Raw genomic sequence first — 19,945 nt, 5'->3', positions numbered from 1 at the left:
CTCCATTAATTCACCTGCAAGGCAAGGGAAAGGACCTAATTATTCATGCTCTGCACTGGAGGTTTGGGGGCGGGAGTAACTAACTGCCTCCAGGACAGAGGAGGCATAGCTAAGCCTTATAAGTAGACTGAAGGCGCTAAGTTGGGGGAGAGACAGCAGAGGAGACAGGTCTCTCTGATTATCGCTCAGACCAGATGGCTGTAAAATAATCCTCTCCTCAACAAGGGTGTTGGGCTGCATGATGCAGCAGCGAGGATGAGTGAGGAGTCAAAGGACTGGGTGGAGCTAGTCAAGAGAGTCAAAGAGAAGATGTCAAGTCAGTTACAAACCCCAGAGACACAGTTACACAAAGCAAGCTGGGAGCTGGAGGAGGTGAAAGCTTCATGACAGAAAATAAAAGAAGAGGCAGCAAAGCAAGAGCAAGAATTTGTTCAGACAAGACAAGATCTGGCACATGAGAAGAACTGTTGTCAGCAACTTGAACAGCTGCTAGCTGCATTGCAAATCAGAAAACCATGTGATAAGTTGACCTCAGTCTCTAGAAGTCCACAGCATGTCCTTGCAGGAGAAGAAGCTTCTAAGGCAAATTTGTGGGAGGTGGACATCCTGAATGAGGAGATGAGAGAAGCTGCCTTGATCATGGATGCTGACCTGTCACCCCAAAAGCAATTGCAGGAGGCAGGACCAACAGCAGAGAGTACATGATCCTGGGACTTTGGGATAGGTTAGCTGCTGCAGAGGAGGCCTTGCAAATAGACATGCAAGATACATAATATTGGAAAGAATGTTTGAATACCTGCTAATTGAGAAAAAACAGTTTGTTCACTTGTGTGCATGACTTAGAAAAAGAGCTGAAATAACTGTAGGGCACAATACAGTAACTCTGAAAGAGTACCCTGACTGGTACTTGTTTGAGAGGGGAGTATGTGATGGGGCTTAATTCCTATCACCAAGACAAGGGACAGAACCAAGTAGTAATACTCTGCATCTGGGGCAGGGGTGGAAAGTGCCTAACTGCCTTATGGACAGAGGAGGCAGAACTAATCTGTATAAGTAGATTGAAGGAGCTAAGTTGGGAGACAGACTGCAGAGGAGATAGGTCTCCCTGATGGAGAGAAGCCCTGGTCTATGGCTTAACAGGCAAGATACAGTAAGTAAACCATAATGAAGCCTGAGAGGTGTGGAAGGCTATTAATTTGAAAACTTGTTTGAGTTTTTATTTGGACTTCTTTGTACCATGCTGGAAGAGGCTCAGACTTTTACATGACTTGGCTGCAGGGCCAAGCCACAGAATACCCTGAGGGGAAGTTGGGGGAAGACACAGGCTGAGAAAAGCCATAACAGGCCAGAGAGAGAGCCCACTGGGAGTGCCAAAGCCGAGGACCACACACAATACTGCAACCAGAGATGGGGCGGGCGGGGAGGGTGTACCCACAAAGTGAGGATGCAGTTCCACAAGGTGGTAGTTAGTAGGTAAGCAATACCCCTATGGAGGCGTGGGTTCATATGCCAGTGCTACACCACCTCTTTATGGCATGGGGGTATAGCTCAGTGGTAGAGTGTCTGATTGCAGATCAAATGGTCCTTGGTTTAAATCCAAGTGCCCCCTTAAAACCCTCTTCCTTAGGAGGAGGGGATAGCTCAGTGGTTTGAGCATTGGTCTGCTAAACCCAGGGTTGTGAGTTCAATCCTTGAGGGGGCCATTTAGGGATCTGGGGCAACAACTGGGTATTGGTCCTGCTTTGAGCAGGGGGTTAGACTAGATGACCTCCTGAGGTCCCTTCCAACAGTGATATTCTATGAATACAAAAAAAAAAAAAATACATGACACAACATTGACACTTATGGAAACAACAACCATGTTTAGAGGTGCCTGTCATTTAGAGGTGTCTAGTCCCCAGATCCTTATCTAAATGGAGAAAAAAACTGCAAAGACAGGATACATTTAAACAAACAAAACCAGGGTGACAAGAGATTCTCATTCTGTGGCTATAAACAAGGCAAGGATTTCTTGTTATGTCAATTATAGAAGAAAAAAGGTCTCATCTCTAGGGTTGCCAACTGTCTAATCACACAAACCCAAACATCCTTTCCCTCTCCTTGCCCCGCCCCTTCCCTGGGGTCCCACCCACTCACTCCATCCCCGCTTCTTCCATTGCTCATTCTCCCCCACCATGACTCACTTTTCACTGGGCTGGGGTGGAGGGTTTTGGAGTGTGGGAGGGGCCTCCAGGCTGAGCTTGGAGCAGGGGGTTGGGCTGCAGGAGGGGATGCGGGGTGCAGACTCTGGGAGGGAGTTGGAGTGTGGGAGGGGGCTCAGGTCTGGGGCAGAGGGTTGGGGTGAGTGGTGTGGGCTCCAGCTGGACAGAACTTACCTCAAGCAGCTCCCGGTCGGTGATGCAGTAGGGCTTAGGCAGGCTCTCTGCCTGCCCTGGCCCCATGCTGCTCTCAGAAGTAGCTGGCTTGTCCCTGTGGCCCCTGAGGAGGAGGCCGGGGTTTCTGTGTGCTGCCCCTGCCTGCAGGAACTTCCCCCACAGCTCCCATTGGTTGCAGTTCCAGGCCAATGGGAGCTGTGGAGTCGGAGCTCCAGGCGGGGGCAGCATGTGGAGACCTCCCCCGGCAGGAGCCACTGGGATGTGCTGGCCGCTTCTGGGAGCAGTGCAGAGCCAGGGCAGGCAATGAGCCTGCCTTAGCCCCACCAGACTTTTAGCGGCCTAAAATCTCCCGGTTTGGCTCCAGTAGCCTTCGGGACATAGAGCCTGATTCTGGGAGACTCCCGGCGAAACTGGGAGGGTTCACAACTCTACTCATCTCCAGCAGGAGAAAGTGAGAATCCTGTTGAGGATTCAGTCTTACCTGCAAATGGTTGATTTAATAGTTCTTTGGATATGTACTTTGAGGGAAAAAGTTCATTATAATTCCTTTTTTAAAATTAAAAGCTTATTTGCCAAAGTGTCAGGATTTTAGTAACTAATCCCCCCGCCACACACACACCTTTCTGGGGAAAGGAAAAGGAACTGATAATCATCTTTCCTTTCCGACATTTATGGGTACCCTCAGGGCCTTGGAATTTTTGTACAAGGTCACAACACACACATATTGATTGGATAGCATCTTTTTAAACCTTGCTTACCCTGCAAATTCCAATACACAGATGGGCTCATGCACTCAGTCAGAGCCCCATTAAAGTCAATGAGGCTCCATATAGACACAGGGATCTATATGGAGCCATGAATTTGCAGGACCTTATGTGAACATCAGTCCTGAAACTGGATGCACTTGGGCAAAGCCCCACTGATTTCAGTGAATTCTGCACTGGGTGCAATAGTCTGTCTGCATGGATCCAGTTGGTGGATCTCAGCTATATTTTGTATATTTACACATAAATTGTAAAAAGCATAATTAACCATCAAAATAAAACAAACCTTCTGCCAATGAAAATAGTTTATAATGCCATGATGATGCAAAGCCCATTTAATCTATTTAATTATTAGTGAGCCTTAGAAGAGTTTTGACTTCAGACATAGTCAGTTGTTGCCCAGAGAATGGGTTTCCTAGTAAACCATCCCATCCAATTTTGCTGGGGATAGCATTTGGATTTGGTGCTATGTGCTCATAGGGCTCTGGATGAAAAGGGGCTCTGAAAAGTGACAATATTGGTGGAATTATAACAGAGACTAACTCGTGTTTTCCATGACAGCAAGAACATCCAGTAGAGAAAAAGGATTCATAAGCCCAGAACATGATTAGCGCATTTATTTACTTAATTTTGTTGTTTCTTAATAATTTCACATTTGACTTTAAAAAGAGAGAAGTTGTTAAGCAGAGTATATCCAAAATGTGACTGACTTTTGTGACAGGGTCGGGCCAGTTGGCTATAGGAGAGTAACAGAAGGCAGATATATAAGCCCCAGGCTAGGTAGGTCCCTTTTTCCTGGGTAAGGTAACAGGGAAGGTTCCAGAACAATCAGGAACCTTCTGGAGACAATTAAGACAGGCTGATTAGAACACCTGCAGCCAATCAAGAAGCTGCTAGAATCAATTAAGGCAGGCTAATCAGGGCACCTGGGTTTTAAAAAGAAGTTCACTTCAGTTTGTGGTGTGCGTGTGAGGAGCTGGGAGCAAGAGGCACGAGTAGCTGACAGTGAGAACGCAGACTGTTGGAGGACTGAGGTGTACAAGCATTATCAGACACCAGGAGGAAGGTCCTATGGTGAGGATAAAGAAGGTGTTGGGAAGAGGCCATGGGGAAGTAGCCCAGGGAGTTGTAGCTGTCGCACAGCTGTTCCAAGAGACACTCTAGACAGCTGCATTCCACAGGGCCCTGGGCTGGAACCCGGAGTAGAGGGCGGCCTAGGTTCCCCCCAAATCCTCCCAACTCCTGGTCAGACATAGGAGTCGTCGACCTGGACTGTGGATTCAGAAAAACGGCCAAGCTGAGGGCTGCCGTGAAGCTCCAAGGCGAGCAAATCCGCCAATAAGCGCAAGACCCACCAAGGTAGAGCAGGAACTTTGTCACACTTTATTATTTGGCTTGGAATGTCTTCCAAATTCTATACAATAAGGACAGATTCCTTCACTATCAACAAGATACTAATGCAATGTTCATGTAGACCATACTGTATTTTGAACTGCCCTTTCAGATGTCCATAGGAAACCAATCGAGGGACCACACGTTAACTAATATAAGTTAACTACCAGGCACTCTAGGCTTTACAAAACATGAAGCAGAAAACAAATGCAAAGCTACTGAAAAAAAAAATTAATGATGTCCCTTTAATTATGCACTCCATAGATCCGCACTGTTGGAGAACTCACTTTTTCCAAAGTGTCAGAGCTCTAATTTTGACATTTTAAAATGACAGATTCATGTCTCGGATTTTATATACAACACAAAGCTGGGTTGCCACAATTTTCTAGTCTAATAAACAAGACATTTCAGAGTGTAAAGGCTCACCAAAATTCAACAAGCATTTCTGACTGCAGTAGAAACACCTGAATAAACAAGTGAACCTTCATAGGAACGTAAACTAGAATCAGGGATCAAAACAGCAAATGGCAAATATGTGCCTTATAAAATGATAATAAAACACCATGCAGTCTCTCCCAGGAATAACAAGGCAACACTAACATTGTAAACACTTCTTTTTTCCTACGGCCTGTTTCAGTGAGGCATTTAAGCATGTGCTTATCTTTTGTGTCAATGAGCTTAAGTGTTTTGTTGAATTGAGGGGGTAGAGGAGGAATATGTTGTAGGCTGCTGCGAGACAAGTAGAGCCAAAATTCCTTTTGCTTAGAAATCTGCATTTGCTCAGCACTTGTACAGGGAAGCATCTGTGTAGTGCAGAGGGGTGTTCATAGCACTCAGGAACATTGAGCAATCCTCTGTTTGCCTGAGTGGAATGGTACCAGGGTTAGGGCAAGAAGTGGAAGGGGTGGAGACAGGGAATTTCTGAGACATAGGTACTTAGATGCAAATGACATTTTAAATTTTTTCAGGTAGCCCCAATTGCAAGCCCACACTAGAAGTTCAGACAAGTGTAATACTTAGAAGAAACAGAGAGAAGGGCAGCCAGGAAGGCCAACCACTGACAGAAAAAATAATCAAAGGATTCTAAAAATGTATGCCGTGCAGCCACCTGCTTACTGCCTCATGATGTATGCTGATCATAGTGTTCCTGCAAACCTACCAGTCTGTGGCCCTACATCCCATCACAGAGTAAATTCCCATGGTCAGCAACCTTACCAGTTACTCAGCGCTGTTCCCTCACAACCCTCACATGCAAGCCTCCAAGTTCAAGTCCTAAAAGAAATGCTTGTTACCTTCTGCTGTAAAATTGTAATATGAAATTTAGTCACTTCAAAATTTTTCAGTCATACTATAGTAGTAGCCATTAAAAATCTTTAACCTTCCATAACTGGGTCTTTAACCTCGTTCCACAAGAAACAAATAGCCTGCTGCCAGTGGTAGTTATGACTGTTCATCTTTGAAAATCAGCACGTAAAATATTTGCACTATAACTACAGGAATTAGAGGGTATGGTGTTGGAGCTGCAAAAACTGCACAGAAAAGAGGCATTCTGGGAAACGGAACATTTTGGAAGTTCCATTACAGCTGTGAGTGGAGGGAGTTAACAAACAAATCATTTTTTTCCTGCTTATTCATGAAAATGCATTTACCTATCACTGTTTCCATGCTTAATGATTTACTATGATTAATTGCCTGTTTCTTCCCGGAATTATGAAATGCTCTTAATTCAGTATTTGAGCAATTCTGAGACTTGTTCACTTGCAATTCAAAGTACTAGTTAGTAAGCAAACAGCTCATAAAATTAACTCAAGAAAAGGACAACAAGGGCATCCATTAAAATTTTGTCCCTGTTCTATCTAAAGCACCCACAAATATACAAAACCAACATTTAATATGTCATGGAAAATGCAATTCAAATATTAAATGTTTAAAACTGGCTAACACATACAACCTATATGTTTAAAGGCAAATAGTGTATTTTTATGAGTTTTGGAGACATATGCTCTGCAGATGCTATGGCACTCAGAAAGCAGGAGAAACCACTGGATTGGGGTAGCGGTTGTCAGGAGGGACCACAGAATCCCACAGAAGCCATTCTGTGTACTTAGCTCCTGGATTCTGGTGCATGTCCGAAGTTTTACATGGATTTCAGGACCACCACAGTCTTGTGGAGAGGAGTGAATGAGGATGGATTGTGGGGCACAGGGTAGGATTAATAAAATACTCTAGGCTATTACATTGTGTTCTCTTTTACACTTCTCCACTTGTGCAGTGTGGCAACAAACCAAACAGTTCTAATCACTGTGGAATAGGAAGGGAATTTCTTGGGAGGTATTGAGACAATGTAATGGCTATACACCTGCGCCATTCCTGCCATACTCAAAGCCCCCAGCTTAGGGGTAATGGTCAGAGAAAGCACTGGGAGAAGAGCACCACTGAACTCTGACTACTTACAGACATCAGAATGCCCCCTTAGGACCACAGCCTGTCAAGTGAATGTTACAGCAGCCCTGAGGCTGCACCAGGAATCAAACAGGTTCTCAGCCAGCCCCAGAATGTGCAAAGATACTTTAAAGCCATCTTTCCTCCACTCCAGTTCCTGTGTTGAGCAGAGCTGATATTCAAGCCCACTGAGTCCAAACTGGTGGAGTTTCCTTCTTCTTACATGGGAATAATCCACAACAGGGGCAGCCTGGCCTTTCATTTGCAATTTAGTACACTGTTTGTTTTCAGAACTTTAAAGTAGAAAGAATGTATGTCAAAACAAAAACAAACAAACAAACAAACAAAAAACCACAGAGAAAAAGCTAAATTACACTCTATTTTTGGAAAAAGCTAAATAAGGAGCTGGTTTGATTTACTTGCATATTCTCCCTACCCCAGTACTAAAACTGGTTCACTTCACAACATTATCTTGCAGCTTAAAAGTGGCAAGTGCTATCACTTGCAGAAAATAGAAATCTGCCTGAATCGCACATGGTAAATGGGTTGGCAGATCATGTATTGAGAACATATTTTTCTGTTTGAAAAAAAAAAAGTTGAAAGTTGTTAGACTTGGAGTTACTCTCCCTTAACTAGTGATGATGTCATCTTCTCTAGTTTGTAACACAGTATAAATGATGGAGTGGCACAACTAATAAAATGAGTGTGTTATAAAAGAACTACAGGAAAGTGGTGTAATTTTCAAATTATATGCCCACATCAAAGGCAGTGAAACAGAAACAATTCTATTTATTGTCTTCAGATTGCAATCTGATTACCAAGCATTTTTGGTTTTACTACCTTTTGATTGCTGTATGTATTTTATACATCTCTATTTTTAGACTTTTTTCTTTGTTGTGGATGGGTATTACGGTATTATGTGGTGCTGCCAGGGTTAGGTCTCTTAGTCATTAGGAAGCACAAGTAACTCTGTGCTAATTAGAATTTACAAAGGTTCCTCCACTCCATAATGTTCTGTAATAATCATTACCCAACCAATTAGAATCCCCTGTTAATGACCAATCAGCCACTCTAATCAAGAAAATTCTGAATGATTTCTCTCAAGAACTGTAGTTAAATCTGCTGAAAGTGGAACTGGGTTTGATTAATTTTGCCTACTCTTCACACAGACAGTTGAGAAAGCATTTGGAATTTAATGGTTTTATTCATAGATCAGAGACCAGCAAAGGACAAGAAATGTGCCCTCTTGACATGTGATTTGAAATGGGACTATTCATGTACATAAAATTACAAAGCTTGCATGATTAGGGATTTAGCAGATTCCTTCACACTCATTCACCTACATTCAAAAATCTTCAAATACCCAACCATCACTCCATTTGGCAGCTATTACCTTGTATATAATAGGAAGTTTAGATGCCACATTTTTTTCTTTCATTTTACTCTGGAATACATGCTACACAGTCCCAGAACCTTCCCTTTCTCTCTCCCTCTCTCTTAACTTGTTCCATTGATTAAAGGTACACATTTGTGACGTATTTCCCCTCTTTGACAACAATAGTGTTGCACTCAGATTCCAGATCTTCCAGCTCTTTTCACATTCACTTATCACAGTACAACTATGGATCTGATGCTTGTAATTTAATCTACCACTGCCATTTGCCATCCTTGGTTTGTGACACTGGTTTCTAAGATAAGGTGCTGGAGGTATGTTCTGACAGATCTCCATACCACAAATCTCCATCACAAGCACTGGGATGCAAGCTCAGCCTGGTGTCAGAAAGGTGTGCTTGCAATTGCTTCTGCTTCTCAATTTAGGGATTTAAAATGACCGACACAAAGCCCACTGAACTCTGCCCATGGCAATACGGTAGCCCCAGATTTGTGAGAGAGCTGAGGGTACAAAAACTGCAAGAAGTAAAATAAAACATCACCATTGTAATCTACTTTATAAGGATAAATGCTTGCTCTCAGCCAAAATCCCAAAGGGATATCAGCTAGCTAGCAGGTAAGATTAAAAAAAAAGTCCTCCTTTTCAGTGAAACAGCACACGTTTCAGAGAATGCTATTTAAATCCTACAATACATAATGAAGCCACCCAGCGCCTTTGAAGGCAGGAATGTATCTTAATAGGAAAACTTTTACAGCCTGATCCACCAGAAGTGCTCGCCCACCCTAAAGAGACAGAAACCCTGCTGGTTACCATAAAAGAGAAATCGAGAAAGAATTTCATAACCCTGATGGAGCCAGAGTTTAGAAAGCTTAACATACAGGATGCTTCAGACTACCTTAGGGCAATGATATGACTAGTGAGCTAAATCTGGGTAAATCTCTTGTATATGCTGTGTGTGTGGCTCACTTTTAAAAAGTTGTAATTATACAGTAATTCCCGATTGTTTAGTTGTGCTGAGATAGTCCCATTGATCATTCAAAGGAAATATAAAAGCAACTAATGAGCAGGACATACCTATATCACCTATTATGTTCCGTTGTGGCAGTTAAGACTTGCTAGAGCTGTGTCAGTTACCAGCATTGTTATTTATTAAGCACTAACAATGTACTCAGGACTGTACAGGGCAAAAAATGAAGAGTTTACAGTGCTTTGAACCTAAAATTGCCCTCTCCAGGGCAAGTAGCAAGACATGTTACCAGAAAAAAATCTTTGCCTCTGGAGCTTGCTGCTTCCGGTATTGATTCAGCTTGAGGTAAACCTTCATACTCTGACTTTCAAATAAAAAAGGGCAAGAACAACAAAGCTGGCATCTGGATCCCAATATGAGCCTTTTCCATGTTTGAGGCTGTTTCAGATTTTCCTAAATATATAATATTTAGTGATTTTTATTTAGTTACATTGAATGTGAGGTATTCAGAAATTATAGCTAGAAAGAACAGCCAGGATCTACATCAGTGGTGGGCAATCTGTGGCCCATCAGGGTAATCCACTGGAGGGCCAAGAGACACTTTGTTGACATTGGCATGGATGCCTGCAGCTCCCAGTGGCCACGGTTCACCATTTGCAGCCAATGGGAGGTGCGGGAAGCGGCACGGGCCACAGATTGACCACCACTTATCTACACCTCCATTCCCCACCCACCCCCAAAAAATGTAATAAAGAAAAACTGGAGTGGGGGTGACAAATTAAAACAATTTACCAACTGGAGAGAAAAATGTTCAGCCTGCAGAAACCATATGCAAACAGATCATTTTAGGACTGGTGTTACTTGTCTCTCCCAGATTTATAACAGCTACCAGAATCCCCACCATGTTCTTCTAACACTGAGAATGGTAATGCCTAAATACCTTTACAAATCTTACTCAAAAGACTTAACTTTATGACAAACTCCAACCAAAGTGAAAGCATAAACAGATGAGAGAGGAAAAACTGAAGCTTATAATGTGAACTCTTGGGTCCCAAAAGGTATGTGTCTAAAAAGAAATGATTTTATGAGATTTCTGCTGTTGTGGGCTGTATGTTAGGATATCTCATGATGTTTCAGAATCATTAAATCCAAACGCAGTCCTAACCCTAATACAGATGCAAATACCAATCTACTAATTTCATCCCTAATAAACAGTGGTGGAAAAATCTCTGTACATTTTCAGGGTAAAAGGTAATTGAAAGTGACCTGTCTTGATTTCTTGAACCTTTTCTTCATTTCAATTTACTGAATTTGTTCTTCGACTCTAAAAGATCTGATGTTGATACATACATAACGTGAGTGACAAAGGGAAAACAATCAAATAAGATTAGTCAATTAACATTTGTAGGGAAAGATAGGGGTAGTAGAAAAGCACGTAAATGTAGTCAAAAGGCTGGAGGGAATTTGATATGATTCACACATATGTCAGCAATTAGAGTAGTACTACAGGGAACGTAGGCTCTGCGACACTGGTAAACCAAATGCCAGCTCTGGCCAAGGCCATAGGCATTAGTTAAGAACTGAAAAATTCATAGCTGGAAACAAACCAGCTCACCTGTATGTAAGTTTTGTTCAAAATAGGTATTAGTATTATAAGAATGTATTTAGCGTTTCATCACTCTGTGTTCATCACTCTATAAAATATTTGTATGTTGTTGCATGCATTAATCTCACTTACAAAGTCTGTATTCCATACTCTTGGAATTATGCAAATTTTGCTTTATAACTTTGAAAATGTAGGCTCTGAACTTGTGAACACAGGCATGGGAATCATCCTGGCCCACCCATTCAGGATGATTATAAAAAATTAAGTTGGCCATCATAAAACAAAAGCTTTGTTAATTTCCCCATCCACCCAGGAGAAGTATGTGCAGAAAGCCTCATTTCATCAAGTTGAATGCTCGAAGAGGGAAATAAAAATAGTAGACATTAAGATTTTTCATCTTTTTGCTATTTGAACTCTGACAGGACCAAAGACATTAAATGAAGGCAGAGATCCCCAGTGGTTACCTCTGGGTCCACCCTGAAAGATATTTTGAATTGACAGATTATCACATCTCTGTCATTTTATGGAATTGTAGATGATAACTCGTGTGTGTATATGTTTGCTTGCTTTAACCTGTAAATAATGCTGTTATTTCATTTTCTCCTAGTTAATAAACCTTTTGATAATTTATTACAGGATTGGCTACAGGAGTTGCCTTTGATGTAAGATCTAAGGTGCCAGTTGGTCTGGGGTAAGTCACTGGTCTCTTGGGACTGGAAGGAACCTGAATTTTGTGATTTTTGGTGTAAGGGACCATTTATCACTTATTCCAGCTTGACTGGATGGCGAGATAGATTGGAGAGTCTAACTCCATGGTAAGACTGTTATAGTGATCCAGGAGTTCACATTTGTTACTGGCCTGGTGAAATCTAATTTTAGAACATACCAACAGACTGGAGTGTCTGCCCTGTTTTGACAGTCTGCCCTTAGGTAGACAGTCATGATCGTCAGCCACTCCAGACAACATAAAAGGCTCATTACCAAATCAAGGGGCAGGGGCTAATCGCTGCACAAATCCAAGCATAGCTAGTTAGATTGTATTATACTGGAGTTACAAGAAGAACTTGAATATTACCAGTCTTGAATATTTCTTCAGTCTAACAGGTTTATCAACTATCATTTGGGTTCTAAGAGGTCTCCCTGAAAAATTAAGAGTCTTGACCCAGATTGTTCTTCCTCAACCTGAACAGTCTTTTTCTACATTACTGTATGAATATTTTACCACGTTCAACACACCAGTGAACAGTAAAGTGTTGTTTTTTCCCTGTTGTTGTATAATAAAGGTTTCTCTCCTATTCTCTATAGACACTTTTTGCTTCCTTCCCTTACCCAGCATTGTAGGGAGCCAGGGTGGCTTCCCTCCGAACCCGAGGGTAAAGAGCCACCCTCTCAGCCTGAGTGGGCGGGGCCAGATCAAGCTTCCGCCAATCCCCGGAAGGGGAGGGGTGGGACAGGAAGTACAAAGGGCGGGGCCCTTTGTCCAGTGAGGAGAGCACCAGGGAGGGAGACAGACACAGGCTGCTCCCTCGCGATCCTGCTGCTGACCCAGGGGAGGCCCTGGGCCAGGAGGAACCTGACTGGGAGGACGGCCTGTGGCAACCAGGACTGCCAGCCGCTGAGTACCCGGAAGACCTGGAGGGGCCTGACTGCAGCCCGGGCCAGCGTGAGTCCGACACAGAGGGGGAGCTGGAGCTGCCAGCAGCGGAATACCCGGACGAGCTGGAGGGACCGGAGAGACCCGCCTGAGAGACCGGGTAGGAAGTAGCCCAGGGGCAGAACTGCACCGGGGGGTGGGTGTGTTTGGTCAGCGGGCGCGGATGACCCCCCACTGATCCAGCGGCGGGACCTTCACCTCCCGCCACTGTCAGGGCCTGGGCTGGAATGCAGTGGAGTTGGGTGGGCCTGCGTTCCCCTACCCTGGCCGACCTGTCATGGGTAGCAGAACTGTGGGCTACAAACCCGTGCCAGCGCTCCCCTGCCTGAGGGGCGTGCTACGGCCTCATACTGGTGCTCCCCGGCCTGAGGGGCACGCCAGAGACTCGTGCCGGCGCCCCCCCCCCCCCGCCTGAGGGGCGCGCCGCCGACTCGTGTCGGCCCTTCCCCGCCTGTGGGGTGCGCCGCCGACTCCGGCTGGCACACCTTCCCCGCTAATTCCCCAGCACCCGAAAGGTGTGACTGAGGCCTGCCAGTGGGACCATAGCTCTCCATTGCCCCCTAGAGGCTCGGAGGACCGACTGAAACCTTTCACAAGCATTAGTACTGAATTCTATTTAATAAAAATCTTTCAGCAGAGATGACTGAAGATTTTCCATCAACTTTTTACATACAGATATTGGCTTTTTGATTAGATGGATTTTTTTTATTTTTTTAAATGGCTTTAATTGAAATTTGCTATCATTTTAATAAAACCCAAAATATTTCAAAAGAAAAATTGGTGAAATCAAGAGAGATAATCCCTGATGTAGATTAATTATCAAACAAACCATAGACTCTTACTGTAATTTAAAACCCAGTTCAGCAAAGCTTTTATGATGGCATTAAGCCATATTAAAGTATATGCTTCTGAACTGGAGCCATACTGAACACTACAAATTAAATGATCTCTATAGCAGAAACCATTCATATTGAGACAGACTGTCACAAAAGAGCTGTGGGAACATGTCTACAGTTTGCTTCATGGATCAGGGTTAAGTCTAGTCTTATGTAACATTTTCATTAATGATCAGGATAAAGGAGTAAAGAGCTCCTTGCTAAAATTCACAGGAATGGACCCTATTTTTGCAAGGTGGATCTCCTCTTTTATTTAGCAATGCTCATCCTGAAAAGCACAGAGTTTCCCCCAAAAGATTTATGGCTCCACTCCCTACCATCCATCATCCTCCCACTCTAGGTACATCTGCAATAAACATCCCTTCTCTTGAGTTTGATTTTTACACGCACTGCTGAAGCAATTGTGAAAGAACTTGTGCAGTGGATGCAGATTACACAGACTGACAGCTAATTACAGGCATTCAGTTACACTCCCTTGGTGAAGGTGAGAAGATTGCTCTGTGTTCATGTACATTCAGTTCATAGCATCTGAGATTGTCAATAGACATGCCAATTGTGATATGTGCACATATCACTATTCCTGTTGAGCTTGTTCAGCTTTCATAGAATCATAGAATATCAGGGTTGGAAGGGACCCCTGAAGGTCATCTAGTCCAACCCCCTGCTCGAAGCAGGACCAATTCCCAGTTAAATCATCCCAGGCAGGGCTTTGTCAAGCCTGACCTTAAAAACCTCTAAGGAAGGAGATTCTACCACCTCCCTAGGTAACGCATTCCAGTGTTTCACCACCCTCATAGTGAAAAAGTTTTTCCTAATATCCAATCTAAACCTCCCCCACTGCAACTTGAGACCATTACTCCTCGTTCTGTCATCTGCTACCATTGAGAACAGTCTAGAACCATCCTCTTTGGAACCCCCTTTCAGGTAGTTGAAAGCAGCTATCAAATCCCCCCTCATTCTTCTCTCCTGCAGGCTAAACAATCCCAGCTCCCTCAGCCTCTCCTCATAAGTCATGTGTTCTAGACCCCTAATCATTTTTGTTGCCCTTCGCTGGACTCTCTCCAATTTATCCACATCCTTCTTATAGTGTGGGGCCCAAAACTGGACACAGTACTCCAGATGAGGCCTCACCAATGTCGAATAGAGGGGAACAATCATGTCCCTCGATCTGCTCGCTATGCCCCTACTTATACATCCCAAAATGCCATTGGCCTTCTTGGCAACAAGGGCACACTGCTGACTCATATCCAGCTTCTCGTCCACTGTCACCCCTAGGTCCTTTTCCGCAGAACTGCTGCCTAGCCATTCGGTCCCTAGTCTGTAGCTGTGCATTGGATTCTTCCATCCTAAGTGCAGGATCCTGCACTTATCCTTATTGAACCTCATCAGATTTCTTTTGGCCCAATCCTCCAATTTGTCTAGATCCTTCTGTATCCTATCCCTCCCCTCCAGCGTATCTACCACTCCTCCCAGTTTAGTATCATCCGCAAATTTGCTGAGAGTGCAATCCACACCATCCTCCAGATCATTTATGAAGATATTGAACAAAACCGGCCCCAGGACCGACCCTTGGGGCACTCCACTTGATACCGGCTGCCAACTAGACATGGAGCCATTGATCACTACCCGTTGACCCCGACAATCTAGCCAGCTTTCTACCCACCTTATAGTGCATTCATCCAGCCCATACTTCCTTAACTTGCTGACAAGAATACTGTGGGAGACCGTGTCAAAAGCTTTGCTAAAGTCAAGAAACAATACATCCACTGCTTTCCCTTCATCCACAGAACCAGTAATCTCATCATAAAAGGCGATTAGATTAGTCAGGCATGACCTTCCCTTGGTGAATCCATGCTGGCTGTTCCTGATCACTTTCCTCTCATGCAAGTGCTTCAGGATTGATTCTTTGAGGACCTGCTCCATGATTTTTCCAGGGACTGAGGTGAGGCTGACTGGCCTGTAGTTCCCAGGATCCTCCTTCTTCCCTTTTTTAAAGATTGGCACTACATTAGCCTTTTTCCAGTCATCCGGGACTTCCCCCATTCGCCATGAGTTTTCAAAGATAATGGCCAATGGCTCTGCAATCACAGCCGCCAATTCCTTCAGCACTCTCGGATGCAACTCGTCCGGCCCCATGGACTTGTGCACGTCCAGCTTTTCTAAATAGTCCCTAATCACCTCTATCTCCACAGAGGGCTGGCCATCTCTTCCCCATTTTGTGATGCCCAGCGCAGCAGTCTGGGAGCTGAACTTGTTAGTGAAAACAGAGGCAAAAAAAGCATTGAGTACATGAGCTTTTTCCACATCCTCTGTCACTAGGTTGCCTCCCTCATTCAGTAAGCTTTGATCCAGAGGCTCCAAATTCAGCCATTAATTACTTGAAAGCCCCAAACCCTGATCCCTGATGAAGATTTCAGCTACTCAAAATAAATTTAATCTGTGATGGAACCACTGTAATTTGAAAGATCCATGTCAGAATGTCACTTATTAGAATTGGTCAAAAACTGGTCTGTTTTGTGATAAAAAAAGTTTTCTTTATGTTTCAAACATTTCAGATTTTTCAATGAAAAACAATACAAATATTATTTGAAACCACATAATGATTTCTTTTCAGTTTACAGTTTTTCCCTTTTCTCCTTTCGTCCTCCTTATTCCTGTTTCCCCTCTTTTGGCCACTAAAAAGGGAGGGAGGGAAAGACACAGAAGAGGAGAAAACTCAAAAAAATATTTTCTCATAAAAAAATTAGAAACTTTCAAAACAATGATTTTTTTTAATCTCAACAAATATTTTTGACTAGCTTTACTTGTTATTCACACTCAGAGTCACTGAGGTATTTATTTGCTTCTTTAACTCCCTGAACAAAAGTAAAAACAAAACTGAATGAAAAACTTTATACAGCATATAACTTGAGTTACATTTTTTTTTTTTTAGGAATCGATGAGGTTTTTATTTTTTTTTATTTTCCAGATTTAGATTACTACAATTACTTATCATAAGAAAGCTAGAATAAATGTAACTTGCAAGACTGCAGAATGCTGCAATTAGATTATCTATGCACACCTCCATCTGCAATCAGCATACAGTACTCCACTAATGACGAGCTCCTTTAACTCACTTCCAGTTGCCCACCATGCAGACTGAAAGACAGCACTTGTGACCAGTAAGAACTGAAAATGGCTCAGGGTCTAGGAATTTTTATGTTGGTTCCTTATTACAATATACTTGTTTGGAGTAATCTGTACTAATTGTTCTAAGATAAATGTCTTTGAGAAAATGTTACCCCTACTTATGGTGGGAAGCACTTACTTATGCAAGTGGTCTTCCTGGCTTCAATGAGAGTATTTGTGTAAGAAAGTGCTTGCCAATGTGAGCGAGGGCTGCATGAAAGTAGCCCTCTACGATGAAACATTTTTGGCCAGGACTTTGAGATGCCTTTGAAATGTAAGACGTTAGAGATGAACTTGATTCAAATATTAATTTACCTTCCACACATTATTGTGAATTCTGAGCATCACTTTTTGTCAATATTCATCTAAGGTTTTAGTAAAAGAACATGACATATAGACACACTAAGTGCTTCTGTAGTATATTATACAAAGTATGTGATGATCTAATGCTGCGGCGGTACATGCTTGTTATGTTTTGACTTGAAATAAGGTGCACCAGAATGCAAGAAGTTAAATAGACTCCTCTGTGCAATTACTTAGAGAGTGTGGAATTCTCTATACACATTATACTACACAGACTATAGTTAGCTTGCTATAATATCACTGTTTAGTATTGAGCAAGAAGCAGCAAAGTTCATTTTAATTTGGTGACATCTCTTCCTAACCTAACAAAGATGAAACCATAAATGTAAAAATTATTTTGGTATTTTGAGCACCTGACTTACATCTTTTTAGATAATTAGCAGTGATCATTTCATACTGGGAGAAGCAGGTGCAGAAAAGCCATGATTTTTTGTCAAATAGCTACATGTATAACAGATTTGGGACTCAACCATTTCCCTAAGGTTCTCTAGTTCCCTTCTAGAACCATTTGAACTGTCCCTTTATTCCAGTGCTCCATTCCATCCCTTGAAAATTCCACTTCACTGTAACCATTCTTGTTGTTCAGTGGGACTCTGAGAGCCAGCTGAGGCTTCTCTTCTAAAGGGTGAAGGGTAGGGAAGGTCACACTTGAGAGACACAAGGAACTCCTGGTGTCAGAGTGTGCTGCTTCTACTGTACATCCAGTTGTGCTGGACCAGAAATCAAACCCAGTTCTTCTTTATGGCAGGGCAGTGTACTACCACTAACAGTAAATGTCCAAACCAGCCACAAGGCAGCAATAGGCCAGTGACCATCAGCACTTACTGAATAAAGACAGAGCGTCTGAGTGGATCAGATTGTCTAGATCCCATATTCTGAAAGGGCTCCCAATTTTTTTGTAATACATAGAACACATGGAACAGATTTGGAGTAACAAATTCAGAATCTCAAAAGTTTTGAAGGTTCAAATAAGCATTTTAAACTGAAAGAATGTCTCCAAACTTATTGGGCCTGCAAAACTGTGCAAGAATTAATTTGAGAACAGACTGTCTAATCAAGAATTCTACTTCTGGTTGGGCCAGAAGTACAAGAGCATCCTTTCTTGTGATACTTCCCCTTTAACTTTGTGTCCTTATCTGGAAGTATGAAGGAGCACAAACTGTGTTGGTAGGGAGAACAATTCATTTTTTTCATACTATAAAAATGTTTATTTTGGATGTAAGCAGGGTCTGAATGTGCTCTTTCCTTACATCAAATGAATAAATGGGGAAACAATTTTATTATATTTTTGAGAAACTATAATTTGTATAATGAATGTATACACGTTAGAGGATTGGTGCAAGGCAATGAATACTGACCCTAAGAACTGCCTTCCAGTAACAGGGATACCTGAGACATTCGATGATGGCTAATTGAATCCACTGTCCAGGCAGCCTCCAAATGCATGAGCAACTGCAGAATGTTTATGAGAGAGGATGGTACCTTTACAACACTGTGTAAGCTGCCAGTGGGACCCCCACAAGTTCCACATGAGATAGCAGTGGCTGGCCACATGTGGAAGCTGGTAGGCTCTGGAAGCCAGTCACCACCACCCCGTCTCAGATGCAGAGTTGTTAGAGAATATGTCAGCCTTCTTAGAGAAAAAAAGAAGGACCCAGCTGATATGTTGGGTTTGTTGGGCCTTGACCCAACAGCCCCAAGCCTGGGATTGCAACCTCATCCAATGTGTGAGCAAAGGCACTGAGACAAGCATAAGAAGCAAGGTTGTGCTGTCCCATCTTAAGTGAAACTCCTATCTTAAGGTTATTCACTAGGATAACTGTGATAGTAATATCTGGGGAAGAGGCATTTGAACCCTGATTGGAACATACAACTGAAATGTTGCAGGAGTGAGCAGTACCAGATACAGAAAAGTGAGGGTGTTTAGTAGACAGATTTGAGCATAAGCATCCGATGAAGTGAGCTGTAGCTCATGAAAGCTTATACTCAAATAAATTGGTTAGTCTCTAAGGTGCCACAAGTACTCCTTTTCTTTTTGCGAATACAGACTAACACGGCTGTTACTCTGAAACCTGTCAGCATTAGATGTGATTCACACTCTGAAGCTCAGAAACCATGGGATCAGTGTGAAGAACTGCCCAGAAGCCCTCAGTTACACCTCTGGGAGCACAGAGGGTTCTTAGGACATTATTGTAAGTTTCTCAATGCTCAGCAGCAAAGGGGCAAGAAAGTTTCAACTTATATATAGAGGCTGGAGAAACTAGTACAGAGAGCAGCCAAGAGTGGAGCACTGAAGAACACATGTTTCCCATTGTGGTGCCTGCAATGATTGAGAGAGAAGTGCTTATCATGAGTACCTGCCTAAAAGGCAGTACAGGAACACTAGCAATGGTAGAGCAGCTGGCTGAAGGAGGGCTCCCTGAAGGAGTGCTGATCCCAAGTGGAGTCATAATCTTACCTGTCAAAGCACAAGAAAAGGTGACTATACTATTGCTAATGAAACAAGCTTTGATGTGGTTATGAAACAAGGGCAGAATGTAACAGACCTCTTTGAGCCTGAAACCATTGTGAAACTCCAGTGTGAAGCCAAGGATCCACCAATAGATCCTGCAAAGTTTGATTTTTAGATATTAACCATTGTCTGAGGAGCAGAAGGTTCACTTGAGAAAGCAACTTGGTGAAAGATCCAAGGTATTCTCACTGCATGAATGGGAAGTGTGAAAGGAATGGAGTACATCATGAGACTACAAGACTCACAACTCTTCAGAGAGAAATCTAGAACAATTGCTCTCTCTCTCATGCAGGCCATGCAGCATCATCTTCAGGAGCTGATTGTGAATGGCATCACTTCAGAATCCTCCAGCCCATACTCCTCCCACATTTTGGTAGTCTGTAAAAAGAGTGGAAAAAATCTGGATGTGTATT

At 42.9% G+C, this 19,945-nt stretch overlaps 1 protein-coding gene and 1 non-coding gene across 5 annotated transcripts in view; one reads left to right on the top strand and one right to left on the bottom strand.

Annotated features, from left to right (window-relative positions):
• The window catches only part of CDH12 (cadherin 12), an 862,602-nt gene that overhangs the window by 682,672 nt on the left and 159,985 nt on the right, over positions 1-19,945 (bottom strand). The window contains exon 2 of one of the 4 annotated variants that reach the window (XM_075125427.1): positions 19,778-19,910. The exons of the other annotated variants lie outside the window; for them this stretch is intronic. The gene's annotated coding sequence lies outside the window, so the exon portion shown is untranslated. The remainder of the gene's footprint in view (positions 1-19,777; positions 19,911-19,945) is intronic. 4 annotated transcript variants of the gene reach the window in all.
• Positions 1,538-1,609, top strand: TRNAC-GCA (transfer RNA cysteine (anticodon GCA)). Its single transcript has one exon. It is a non-coding gene; the product is annotated as a tRNA-Cys (tRNA).

Source organism: Caretta caretta, chromosome 2 (genome assembly GCF_965140235.1).
Source record: "Caretta caretta isolate rCarCar2 chromosome 2, rCarCar1.hap1, whole genome shotgun sequence".
Classification (NCBI taxonomy): domain Eukaryota; kingdom Metazoa; phylum Chordata; order Testudines; family Cheloniidae; genus Caretta; species Caretta caretta.
Note: the sequence above shows the minus strand (reverse complement) of the source record. Positions and strands in the feature narration are given on the sequence as shown.